Source organism: Schistocerca serialis, chromosome 9 (assembly GCF_023864345.2).
Source record: "Schistocerca serialis cubense isolate TAMUIC-IGC-003099 chromosome 9, iqSchSeri2.2, whole genome shotgun sequence".
Classification (NCBI taxonomy): domain Eukaryota; kingdom Metazoa; phylum Arthropoda; class Insecta; order Orthoptera; family Acrididae; genus Schistocerca; species Schistocerca serialis.
Genome location: NC_064646.1, coordinates 388700377 through 388712987, shown reverse-complemented (window position 1 = coordinate 388712987; position 12611 = coordinate 388700377). Strand labels below are relative to the sequence as shown.

The following is a 12611-nucleotide window of genomic DNA, read 5'->3' as shown; positions in this document are numbered from 1 at the left end:
TGAATTGCTGAGAGATCTGGAGAATGTGCTGGCCAGGGCAGCAGTCGAAAATTTTCTGTATCCAGAAAGGCCCGTACAGGACAGGCAACATGCGGTCGTGCATTTTCCTGCTGAAATGTAGGGTTTCGCAGGGATCGAATGAAGGGTAGAACCACGGGTCGTAACACATCTGAAATGCAACGTCCACTGTTCAAAGTGCTGTCAGTGCGAACAAGAGGTGACCGAAACATGTAAGCAATGGTACCCCATACGCCAGTGTGGCGATGACGAACACACGCTTCCAATGTGCGTTCACCGCGATGTCGCCAAACACGGATGCGACCATCATGATGCTGTAAACAGAACCTGGATTCATCCGAAAAATGACGTTTTGCCATTCCCGCACCCAGGTTCGTCGTTGAGTACACCATCGCAGACGTTCCTGTCTGTAATGCAGCGTCAAGGGTAACCGCAGCCATGGTCTCGGAGCTGATAGTCCATGCTGCTGCAAACGTCGTCGAACTGTTCGTGCAGATGGTTGTTGTTTTGCAAACGTCTCCATCTGTTGAGTCAGTTATCGAGGCGTGGCTTCACGATCCGTTACAGCCATGCGGATAAGATGCCTGTCATCTCGACGGCTAGTGATACGAGGCCGTTGAGATCTAGCACGGCGTTCCGTACTACCCTCCTGAACCCACCGATTCCATGTTCTGCTAACAGTCATTGGATCTCGACTAAAGCGAGCAGCAATGTCGCAATACGATAAACCGCAATCGCGATAGGCTACAATCCGAACTTTATCAAAGTCGGAAACGTGATGGTACGCATTTCTCCTCCTTACACGAGGCATCACAACAACGTTTCACCAGGCAACGCCGGTAAACTGCTGTTTGTGTATGAGAAATCGGTTGGAAACTTTCCTCATGTCAGCACGTTGTTGGTGTCGCCACCGGCGCCAACCTTGTATGAATGCTCTGAAAAGCTAATCATTTGGATATCACAGCATCTTCTTCCTGTCGGTTAAATTTCGCGTTTGTAGCAATTTTAATGGCCAGTAGTGTACATAACGTAACTGTCCAATTATTTTTGGTACACGTGAAAAGTAGTCAAAAGTATTGCGAATGGACCAACATTAATGTCAAAAGTTTAAACATCGACGAATTTAGCTAGTTGCACGATTTAAATAAAAGTCGTTCACATTACAGATTATTACGAACCATGTTTTCTTTTATCAAGCATTATATAGAGGCTGTCGATTCCCACAGAAACAAAATTTTAATTATCGATCAGTTACTGCGCGTTGTAGTGGTGTTCGCTATTACAACAACGCCCCGAGACGATAACTGAGGGACTTTACCAGCAGGAGAAACATCGCGAAACTGGAAGAAGTGCGATGAGTGTGGGCCAGGAGTTTGATGTCGCCCACAGCACTGTATCGCGTGCATGGGGAGCCTTTTGAACTACACGCACTGCTTGAGATGACGTGGTCTACCGTAGTCAACTACAGCAGCATGGTCCATCACAGTTGGCCGCTGTGGCCGAGCGGTTCTAGGCGCTTCAGTCCGGAACCGCGCGACTGCTACGGTCGCTGTTTCGAATCCTGCCTCGGGCATGGAAGTGTGTGATGTCCTTAGGTTAGTTAGGTTTAAGTAGTTCTAAGTTCTAGGGGACTGATGACCACAGATGTTAAGTCCAATAGTGCTTAGAGCCATTTGGTCCATCACGGTCAACTACAGCAGCAGGTGACCGCTACATTTTTGTGCACCAGGTAAGAAGTGTTCCACGTCAAACAGCAGGCGCAGTTGCAACCATATTTAACACGACTGCAGGGCACTCTGTCTCGCGCTCCACAGCGGCATGGTGACAGCATGGGTGTGGTGTCTTTGCCCGATGACCAGTAGGTTGTGTTCCGCTGACTCCCACACATCGGCTGACCCTTTACGATGGTGCCAAGAGTATAGGGACTGGGCCGACGAAGAGCGGGGTCACGCCCTCTTCTTGAATGAGAGCATATTCAGTCTGAGTAGTGATTCTGGACGTAAATGGAAATGAACGTTTGGTGTAATTGGCCGGGAGGTCCCTAGCGGGGCAGGTCGGGCCGCCTTGGTGCACGTCCTATTACATTCGACGCCACATTGGTCGACCTGCGCGCCGGATGGGAAAGAAACGATGATGAAGAGAACTCCCAATCTCCGACCCAGCCGGGAATCGAACCCGGTCTCGTAGGGCGGCAATCCGTCACGCTGACCACTCAGCTATCGGTTGGACATTCTGGAGGTATCGTCTTATGATGAGAGGCGGGAACACGTGAAACATCCAGGAGTATTGTCGAACATGATCGTTTTGGTGGCCAAGGTGTTATGATGCGAGGAGGCATAAAGTCGCATGGACGTATTTACTGACCTCCAAATCTTTCATCACGGTACACTCACCAATCAGTGGTACTGTGAGAGTGCACTTCTTCCCATTGTGCGTCTTTTCAAGGGTGCTTTCGGGGCAGACTTCATTTCTGTAGATCGCCGTGACCGCATCGAAAAGAGCAGGTAGAAGAGCGCTTGGAAAAGTGTCATTTCTGTTCGTGTCATAGCGTGTTTGTTTCAATTATCTTCTGTACTAAACAGCAGCAGTTCTTTCTATGTATGGCCCAGTTTTCATCGAGCTATATTACTTGACATGGACACATAATGGGAAAGTTACTTTCGTCTTTTTGATACCATTGTATTGCCGGCCGCTGTGGCTGAGCGCTTCTAGGCGCTTCAGTCCAGAACCACGCTGCTGCTACGGTCGCAGGTTCGAATCCTGCCTCGGGCATGGATGTGTGTGATGTCCTCAGGTTAGTTAGGTTTACGTTGTTCTAAGTGTAGGGGACTGATGACCTCAGATGTTAATTCCCACAGTGTTTAGAGCCATTTGAACCATTTTTCAACCATTGTATTAATATTTTCTTCCAGGTAGTAAATATACCAAACACTCAGCAAGTGTTCCAGTATGCATCCCTTTGGCACTCTTGAAGTTACTTCTACTAAGATTCTTTGTCTTCTCTATCAAGAATCCTTTATCCAGTTCACAGATTTCGTCTGATACGTCGTATTGTCGCACTTTTTTCACGAGGACACGGTCTGAAATACGTGTGCGATCGCACGCGTCATGTTGATGGTGTAGATTGTAGGACATTCTGCGAGATGATGGCGTGGTGTCAGCCGGCTGGACATGAGAGTCTGCCGCTACCGCTAATTGTCTTCTTTCCGTCTTACGTGCGTCTCGGCCGATTGTCCTGTCCGAGCGCTGATTCACCCAGCTGATAAAGAGGGGCCTACGCGTGTCCGCCTACCAGCACGTAGCAGCACTGGCCTAGTGCACAACAGCTGCTAACGCTCTGCACTCAGACAATTTCTGCAGCATATACTGCTGTTGAAATACTGTTGCCTTATATTCGAGGTGAGGGTAAATTAAGTAAATTAACTTCACTTTCAAGGACGTAGTTTATTTGAAAATGCGTATTTGTTCCACTTGCACTGTTTTGTATTGGAAGATCACACGTTTTTGTGTGAGGAAGTACGAGCGTGGGATTACTTCAATACGTAAATGGCTTTCTTGAGAAATTCCAATTACACATCTTTTACCTTTGTCGAATTTTCACGTCGCTCTGTTTTAAAAAGGACCGAACTTGTTACTATGCTATATGATCACAAAATGACTACAAGATCAGCATTTAGGCAAAGGTAGGTGCAACAATGTAATTAGGGGTGTCGGAATACCTCGTGAATATGGACAGTGGCTACAGTTTAACTAAAGCTTTAGACGGACTAGTCTTTTAAGGTCTTTTCAGCAATTTGTTCCGTACAGGACAGACGCACAATTGTGGATGCATGCCGATAAAGAGACGCTTACGTAATACTAGAAAATGAAAATGGCAGTGGAAAATACCGAAAAATTATAACAAGTGAAAAGATTCCCCAGTAACAATCGAATCTAGGATGTATGAAGCACCAACTTCACTGTGCGGTGTCTGTCAGGGAAATTTGCACAGCGCAGTTGAGATGATTGGCTGATATTTCGAGTTTCACACTAGTGTTATCTAGGACAAGTAGCCTTTTTGCCATCTTGCACTTTTACATAGTTTGCTTGGCTTACTCTGATTTCTGGCCATTTTAATTAGGTCTCGCAAGTCAAATGTTTAACACAAGTGTGTTCTATATGCCCTATTGGATTTTTCCTACTGGTGTTACCAGAAGTGACGTCAGGGGACAGCTGGTAACTGCAACATCTCTAGAAGTGGCATCTCAGTGGCAGAAATTAGAAGTACTGCACCATTACGTAAATCATCTGAGCGCATGTCCTGTACGACCACAACACCACCATTATCAGCATCACAGTTCGGTATATGGGCTTGTGTCCGCCAGATGAACTTCTGTTGGTGTTCGGATCAATCACACGAATTGCAGTACGGATAACTAGGTAAGTGACAAGCCTCTTTTGTACTTTTGGCAATAAGTACAAATTCTAATATAAATACTACAAAACTGCATTTTCTACTTTTGCGATGTACTCTGTTGGGTATTTGTGTTAACTTTGGCAGCATTTTATCACATTTGGTTGTTGTTCCTGTTGTGGTCTTCAGCCTGAGGATGCAGCTGCCCACTCATTTTGCCTGTCCAAACCTTTTCATCTCCGAATAACTACTGCAACCTATATTCTTCTGAATCTGCATACTGTATTTATCTCTTGGTCTTCCTCTACGATTTTTACACACCACAAAAAAAATGGTTCAAATGGCTCTGAGCACTATGGGACTCAACTGCTGAGGTCATTAGTCCCCTAGAACTTAGAACTAGTTAAACCTAACTAACCTAAGGACATCACAAACATCCATGCCCGAGGCAGGATTCGAACCTGCGACCGTAGCGGTCTTGCGGTTCCAGACTGCAGCGCCTTTAACCGCACGGCCACTTCGGCCGGCTACACACCACACTTCCCTCCAGTACTAAATTGGTGGTCCCCTGATATCTCAGAATGTGTCGTATCATCCGACCCCTGCTTTTAGTCGTGTCACAAATTTCTTTTCTCTGCAGTTCTGTTCAGTACCTCCTCATTAGTTACGTGATCTACCAAACTAATCTTCAGTATTGTTCTGTAGCAGCACATTTCAAAAGCTTCTATTGTCTTCTTATCTGAAATGTTTATCGTCTACGTTTTACTTCCATGCAATGCTACACTCCAGACATATACTTTCACAAAAGACTTGCTTACACTCAAACCTATATTCGATGTTGACAAATTTCTCTTCTTCAGAAACGCTTTTCTTACCATTACCAGTTTACATTTTACATCCCCTCTACTTCGGCCATAATTAGTAAGTTATTTTACTGCCGAAATAGCAAAACTCATCTACGACTTTTACAGCATCGTTTCTCTCAGTATCGCCTGATTTAATTCGAGTACTTGCCATTCCCCATGTTTTTTTCTTTTGTTAATTTTCCTCTTATACCCTCTTTTCAAGACACTGTCCATTCCGTTCAGCTGTTCTTCCAAGTCCTTTGCTGTCTCTGACCGAATTACAATATCATCGGCAAACTTCAAAGTTTTTATTTCTTCTCCCTGAACTTTAATTTCGTCTTCAAATTTTTCTTTCGTTTTCTTTACTGCTTGCTTAATGTACGGGTTAAATAATATTGGGGATAGGCTACTGCCGGCCACGGTGGCCGAGCGGTCCGAGGCGCTTCAGTCCGGAACAGCGCGACTGCTACGGTCGCAGGTTCGAATCCTGCCTCGGGCATGGATGTGTGTGATGTCCTTAGGTTAGTTAGGTTTAAGTAGTTCTAAGTTCTAGGGGACTGATGACCTCCGATGTTAAGTCGCATAGTACTGAGAGCCATTTGATAGGCTACAATCCCGGCTCACTCCCTTCTCCACTCCTGCTTCCTTTTCATACCCATCGACTCTTATAACTGCTGTCTGATTTCTGTACAAGTTGTAAACAGCCTTTCGCTCATCGTGTTTGATCCCTCCTACATTCAGAATTTCAAAGAAAGTATTCCACTCAACATTGTCAAAAGCTTTCTCTAAGTTTACGATTGCTGAAAACTTAGGTATGTCTTTCTTCAACATATCTTCTAAGTCATAGGGTAAGTATTGCTTCGCTTGTTCCTAAATGTCTCCAGAACCCAAACCGATCTTCCTCGAGGTCAGCTTCTACCAGTCTCTGTCTCTCCACTCCTCTGTAAATAATTCGTGCTAATACTTTCAAGCCTGACTTATTCGGTGATGGTTCGGTGCTATTTACATCTGTAAGCATCTGACTTCTTTGAAATTGGGGTAATTACATTCTTCTTGAAGTCTGACGGTACTTCGCCTTTCTTATACGTATTATACTTTAGATGGAACACTTTTGTCATGGCTTGCTCTCCCAAAGGTATCAGTATCTCTGATGAAATTTCGTCTACTCCAGGGGCCTTGTTCGACTTACATAGGTGTTTCAGTGCTGCGTCAAATTGTTGTCGCAGTGTCGTATCTCCCTTCTTATCTATGCCTCCTCCCTTTCTATAATACTGCCTTCAATTTCATTTCCTTTGTGTAGCTCGTCTGTGTACCCCGTCCACCTTTCAACTTTCCCTTCTTTGGTCATTACTGGTTTTCCGTCTGCACTCTTCATATTCATACACCTGTTTCTCTTTTCACCAAAGGCTTCTAATTTTCCTATAGGCGTTACCTATCTTTCCCCTAGTAGAGTTCGCTTCTAAATCCTTACACTTGTCCTCTAGCCATTACTGTTTAGACATTTGCACTTCCTGTCAAACGCATTTATAAACGTTTACGTTCCCTTTCGCCAGTTTTACTTGTTGAAATTTGATATTGTCTCCTTTTCTCAACTAAACTGAATATCTCCTGTGATATCCAAGGATTTCTATTAGGCCTTGTCTTTTTATCTATGTGAAACTATGATGCCTTCACTATTTCGTTACTCAAAGGAATCCATTGTCTTCCATTGTATTCCTTAGCGCTGTTTCAGTCAATCGTTGCCTAATTATCCGTCTGAAAATCTCAAACAGCTCTGGTGTTTTCAACGTATCCAGGTCCCATCTCGTTAATTTCCTATCTTTTTGCAGTTTCTTCATTTTTAATCTACAGTTCATAACCAATAAATTTTGGTCAGTGCCGACATTCGCCGCTGGTAACGTCTTACAGTAGAAAGTCTTGTTTCTACATCTCTGCCGTACCATTATGCGTATAGTCAACCTGAAACCCTCCGGTGTCTGCTGGTCTCATACCCACTCTACCAGCGGGCTCCCTCTCACATTCCTTTCCCCCAGGCCATACTCACCCATTATTTTCCTTCTCATTCTTTACCTCAACCGGATTCCACTCCCTCATCACAAATTTTCCTCTCCGTTGCCTATTTGAATAGGATACTTTACTCAAATGGCTCTAAGCACTATGGGACTTAACATGTGAGGTTATTAGCTCCCTAGACTTAGAACTACTTAAACCTAACTAACCTAAGGACATCACAGACAGCCATGCCCGAGGCAGGGTTCGAACCTGCGACCGTAGGAGCAGCGCGGTTCTGAATTGAAGCGCCCAGAAGTGCTCGGCCACAGCGGTCGGCGAATAGGATACTTTGTCCCTTCACACTTTTTTTTCAATCTTTTCATTATTTGCGGAGCTAACTGGCACATAAACTTGTGCTGTTGTTGTGCATGTTGGCTTCATGTCTATCTTAGCTAAGACAATGTGTTCACTATTCTGTTCATAGTACCTTACCCACAGTCATGTTTTCTTATTTATTATGAAACCTACTCATCCATTACCACTATTTGCTATTGGATTTATGACGGTGTACTCTACTGACCGTAAGTCCTGTTCCTCTTGCCACATAACTTCACTAATTCCCAATATATCTAACTTCAGCCTATCCATTTCACTTTTTAAATCTTCCAGCCTACCTCTCCGATAAAATGATCTAACACTCTACGTTCCGATCAGTGGAATGTCAATTTTGTTTCTACTGATGACGACTCCTCCTGAGTAGTTCGCTCCGAATGAGATACTATTTTACCTCTGGTATATTTTACCCAAGAGAATCCCATCATCATCGTTTAACCATACAACAGAACTGCATATGCTGGGGAAAAATAACTGTTGTTATTATTATCGTCTTGCTTTCACGTTAGGTACTCTGGTCCAATCAATCGTGATTTACGCAATTTTGCGCTCGAGTAATAGCATACTTGTTTGTGTGAACGAGCAGTGATCACTTCGGGAAGGATTAATATTTATCGGTGACTTCTAAATTTAACGAACGAACGTCATCCCACTATTCGTCATTTCAAGTGTAACAACGGATCCTTAAGTACTGTTGCCTCGGGAAAAAACTGGATCAAAGGATATCGCTTCGACCCTACTTGCAGGCAACATACTATCTATTATTTCGTCTCTTCATTCAAATAAGAACCTCTGGATCCCTAGCAAAAATAATATTTTCTAGGCGGAACACGAAGTTCCGAAGTAGTAAATTTTGTTTTTTGTGTTAAGTTATACACCAGTCCTTCCTGAACAGGAATATGTGTGGTTTTTGTACGTTTGATGTGTATTGATAGGAAAGAGACAGCATTTTATAAACAACGAACACACCACTTCCTGATTTCTGCTTTGTTTATTACGGCTGCAGTAGACTATCTCTGTCTTTATTCTACTTGTTCTTTAACCATTGCTTTTCAAAATGATCACCTCGGTGCTAAGAGAGTGTAGTAACAGCTGAACATCAGTTGAGTCTTCTGTTGGAGGAGACTGTTTATCTCAAGCCTTATTGTGTTTATAGTTGTATTTTATCGGTAATGGTCGTAATAAGATGTAGAATAATACGGAGAACGGTAATGCTCGTAAGCAGATGTAGAATAATATGGAAAACACTAATAAATTAGAAATGAAAAAAGCAGTGTGGACCACCCTTTCCACCGAACTGCTACAGGCGAAGACTCCTGTCATTGGCTCTGTCCAGAGGACCACGAGTCATTGTGTAAATATCAGAGACCTAGTGTAGCTGGTTATCCGTACAACCATCCCCTACCAATGTAAATAGCACACCTTATAAAAACTATCTCTAGAGACTTACGTGCGGTTAAAGGCGCTGCAGTCTGGAACCGCAAGACCGCTACGGTCGCATGTTCGAATCCTGCCTCGGGCATGGATGATTGTGATGTCCTTAGGTTAGTTAGGTTTAACTAGTTCTAAGTTCTAGGGGACTAATGACCTCAGAAGTTGAGTCCCATAGTGCTCAGAACCATTTGACCCAATTTTTTTTTTCTAGAGACTTAGCCGGCCGGAGTGGCCGAGCGGTTCTAGGCGCTTCAGTCTGGAACCGCACGACCGCTACGGTCGCAGGTTCGAATCCTGCCTCGGGCATGGATGTGTGTGACGTCCTTAGGTTAGTTAGGTTTAAGTAGTTCTATGTTCTAGGGGACTGATGACCTCAAATGTTAAGTCCCATAGAGCTCAGAGCCATTTGAACCATTTAACCCATAGAGACTTAGCAAGCATAAATTTGTGTGCTAAATGCATCAGCGACAGAACTCAAAACCCAACCTAAAGTTTCCGTAATTGTATTTGTGGGCCTCAAACACAAAAAACTAGTGTTATGGATGCAGTGTTGCGTCTCAGTTATGAGTTAGTCACCATCCCGAAATTTTTCAGTGATATGACCACAGACTCTGTGGCGAGCATGAAGAATGCATTTCTGTCAGTTGACCAGTTGAGGGTACGGAAGGCTGACAAGAATACCCTAAAAATGACGAAGGAGACCAGAAGGCCTCCCAACGTAAGCCGGAGGGTACAGAAACCCGCGGCGATAACAGCTATGGACCTGGCGAGTTTTGACATTGAATATAGGTTCAACATATCGTATCAAAAACTTTAAACGCATTTTCCTGATAGCATGAAACTTTTGACTTTAGGTACAATTTTCTTTGAAACTGTCACATACGCGTCAGTGAAACTTTGTACAGAAATTAATTACATTACTTTCATTAAAACGTACTAAAATTATAGAAATTATAGGAATCGAGGGTCAAATAGGGTGAATTTCTGCTATGATAATTATGATACTATCAAATAAGGAAAACACTTTTAAGAAGATATGGCAACTCACGCACATTTCAAATTTGGTTTGAACAAATAGCTTCTGAGACATGTATACGAACGTTAGCATGGTCAGCCACAAGAAATACGCTCACTATCGGGTATCAATGCAAAGACTATGATGAGAAGAACGTACAGAATTCCGTCGACCTTGGGATAAATCAGAGGAACAATTGTGCGAGGGCTCTTGTATGCACAGAGACTTTACCCGGATACTGCATCATGGTTTGCTGCTCGGCAGTGACCTCAGTAGCACACGGTCCTGGAGTCGGAATCAGAGGCACATCCCTCACAGAGACGACCAAACATGTCTCCTGTCCGATACTCTCTGTCTCCAATTGGGCTCTTGTTCCATCACGAAAACTGTTGGTGTTTCTTCGGCGGCTGACTTCAGAGAATCTCTTGCTCTGGCTTCTCTCATGTTGCCGGTGCAATTGATCTTGAAGGTACGCACCTCCCACAGCAATGACAGAAGGCTCTCCCTTTGTTAAGTTTCCCGGAAAGGTCCATTGTGCACGAGACTCGCGACTGACGTTACCCCTTTCTTCTCAATCGAGCTGCAACTGCCTTAATCTCATTTTTTGTCCAAAAAAGCACCCATAATACGAGAGTTGGAACTTAAATAATGGCAACTACTTATTCACAACCGATTCAAAAGAGTTACTTGTTTGCACCTGTCTCTGCCCTTCAAAGTAGTCACCGTCGTTGCGTAGAACTCGTTGCCAGCGATGTGGAAGGCGTAGTATACCTTTAGCAGAGCCTGATCTGTTGATGGTGCTAGTGGACCGGACTACTGCCTGTCGATTCTCTGAAACAGTTCTGAAGCTAATGCCACGAAGCCAAAACTGAAACACCAATCCAACGAATGGCGTCATTATGGGTCGCCGTGAAAGTCGAAAGTGCGTCAGAGCCCCAGTATGGTGAAAGTTCTGATAATTCTCGTGTACGACTGTGATGGTGTTATCCTAACGCATTACGTTCTTCCGCGGCAGACCGCCAATGCACAGTATTACTGATCGTTTTTGGAGCATCACCTGCGACCAGCTTTGCGAAAGAAGCGGCGACACTTTCTGCGCAACCAACCCATCATTTTGTACGACAATGCGCGGGCGCATAAAACGCAAGCTGTGGCTCCTCTCTTCGGTCGATGGGACTGGGAAGTACTGTACCATCCACCATACTCCCCCGACCTAAGCCCTTGTGAGTTTTATTTCATTCCGAAGATGAAGAACTACTTCGTGGCATTCGCTTCAGAACTGTTCCAGAGATTCGACAGGCAGTAGAGCGCTCCATTCGCACCATCAACAGAACAGGCTCTGCTAACGGTATACTACGCCTTCCACATCGCCGATCGCCGGCAACGGGTTCTACACAACGCTGGTGACTACTTTGAAGGACAGAGACAGGAGCAAACATGTAACTCGAAACTTCCTGGCAGACTAAAACTGTGTGCCCGACCGAGATTCGAACTCGGGACCTTTGCCTTTCGCGGGCAAGTGCTCTACCAACTGAGCTACCGAAGCACGACTCACACCCGGTACTCACAGCTTTACTTCTGCCAGTATCTCGTCTCCTACCTTCCAAACTTTACAGAAGCTCTTCTGCGAACCTTGCAGAGAACTAGCACTCCTGAAAGAAAGGATATTGCGGAGACATGGCTTAGCCACAGCCAGGGGGATGTTTCCAGAATGAGATTTTCACTCTGCAGCGGAGTGTGCGCTGATATGAAACTTCCCGGCAGATTAAAACTGTGTGCCCGACCGAGACTCGAACTCGGGACCTTTGCCTTTCGCGGGGAAGTGCTCTACCAACTGAGCTACCGAAGCACGACTCACGCCCGGTACTCACAGCTTTACTTCTGCCAGTATCTCGTCTCCTACCTTCCAAACTTTACAGAAGCTCTTCTGCGAACCTTGCAGAACTAGCACTCCTGAAAGAAAGGATATTGCGGAGACATGGCTTAGCCACAGCCTGGGGCTTGTTTCCAGAATGAGATTTTTCGCTCTGCAGCGGAGTGTGCGCTGATATGAAACTTCCTGGCAGATTAAAACTGTGTGCCCGGGCGTGAGTCGTGCTTCGGTAGCTCAGTTGGTAGAGCACTTGCCCGCGAAAGGCAAAGGTCCCGAGTTTGAGTCTCGGTCGGGCACACAGTTTTAATCTGCCAGGAAGTTTCATATCAGCGCACACTCCGCTGCAGAGTGAAAATCTCATTCTGGAAACATGTAACTCTTTTGTATCGGTTTTTAATAAATATTGCCACTATTTAAGTTCCAACCTTCGTAGAAAGCTCCCCTTGACACGTGGCCGAGGACCACTAGTAGCAGATAGCGCACGATGCTCTTCCTGTGTTATCACCCTTTCATTGTTTTAAAACATATGTATGTATAACACAGGGTTGGACTAAAATATGGATACCTCAGGCTTGAACATAAATACAGGTGCTATTCAAGACCGCAGGTTCCTCTGTTGTATCTGACCACTCAATACTCTCAATAGTC

The 12611-nt window shown here is 44.7% G+C and overlaps 1 non-coding gene across 1 annotated transcript; it reads right to left on the bottom strand.

Moving 5' to 3' along the window:
- Positions 1–11562: 11562 nt before the first annotated feature.
- On the bottom strand, positions 11563–11637 carry Trnas-cga (transfer RNA serine (anticodon CGA)). Its single transcript has one exon. It is a non-coding gene; the product is annotated as a tRNA-Ser (tRNA).
- Between the last annotated feature and the right edge of the window lie 974 nt (positions 11638–12611).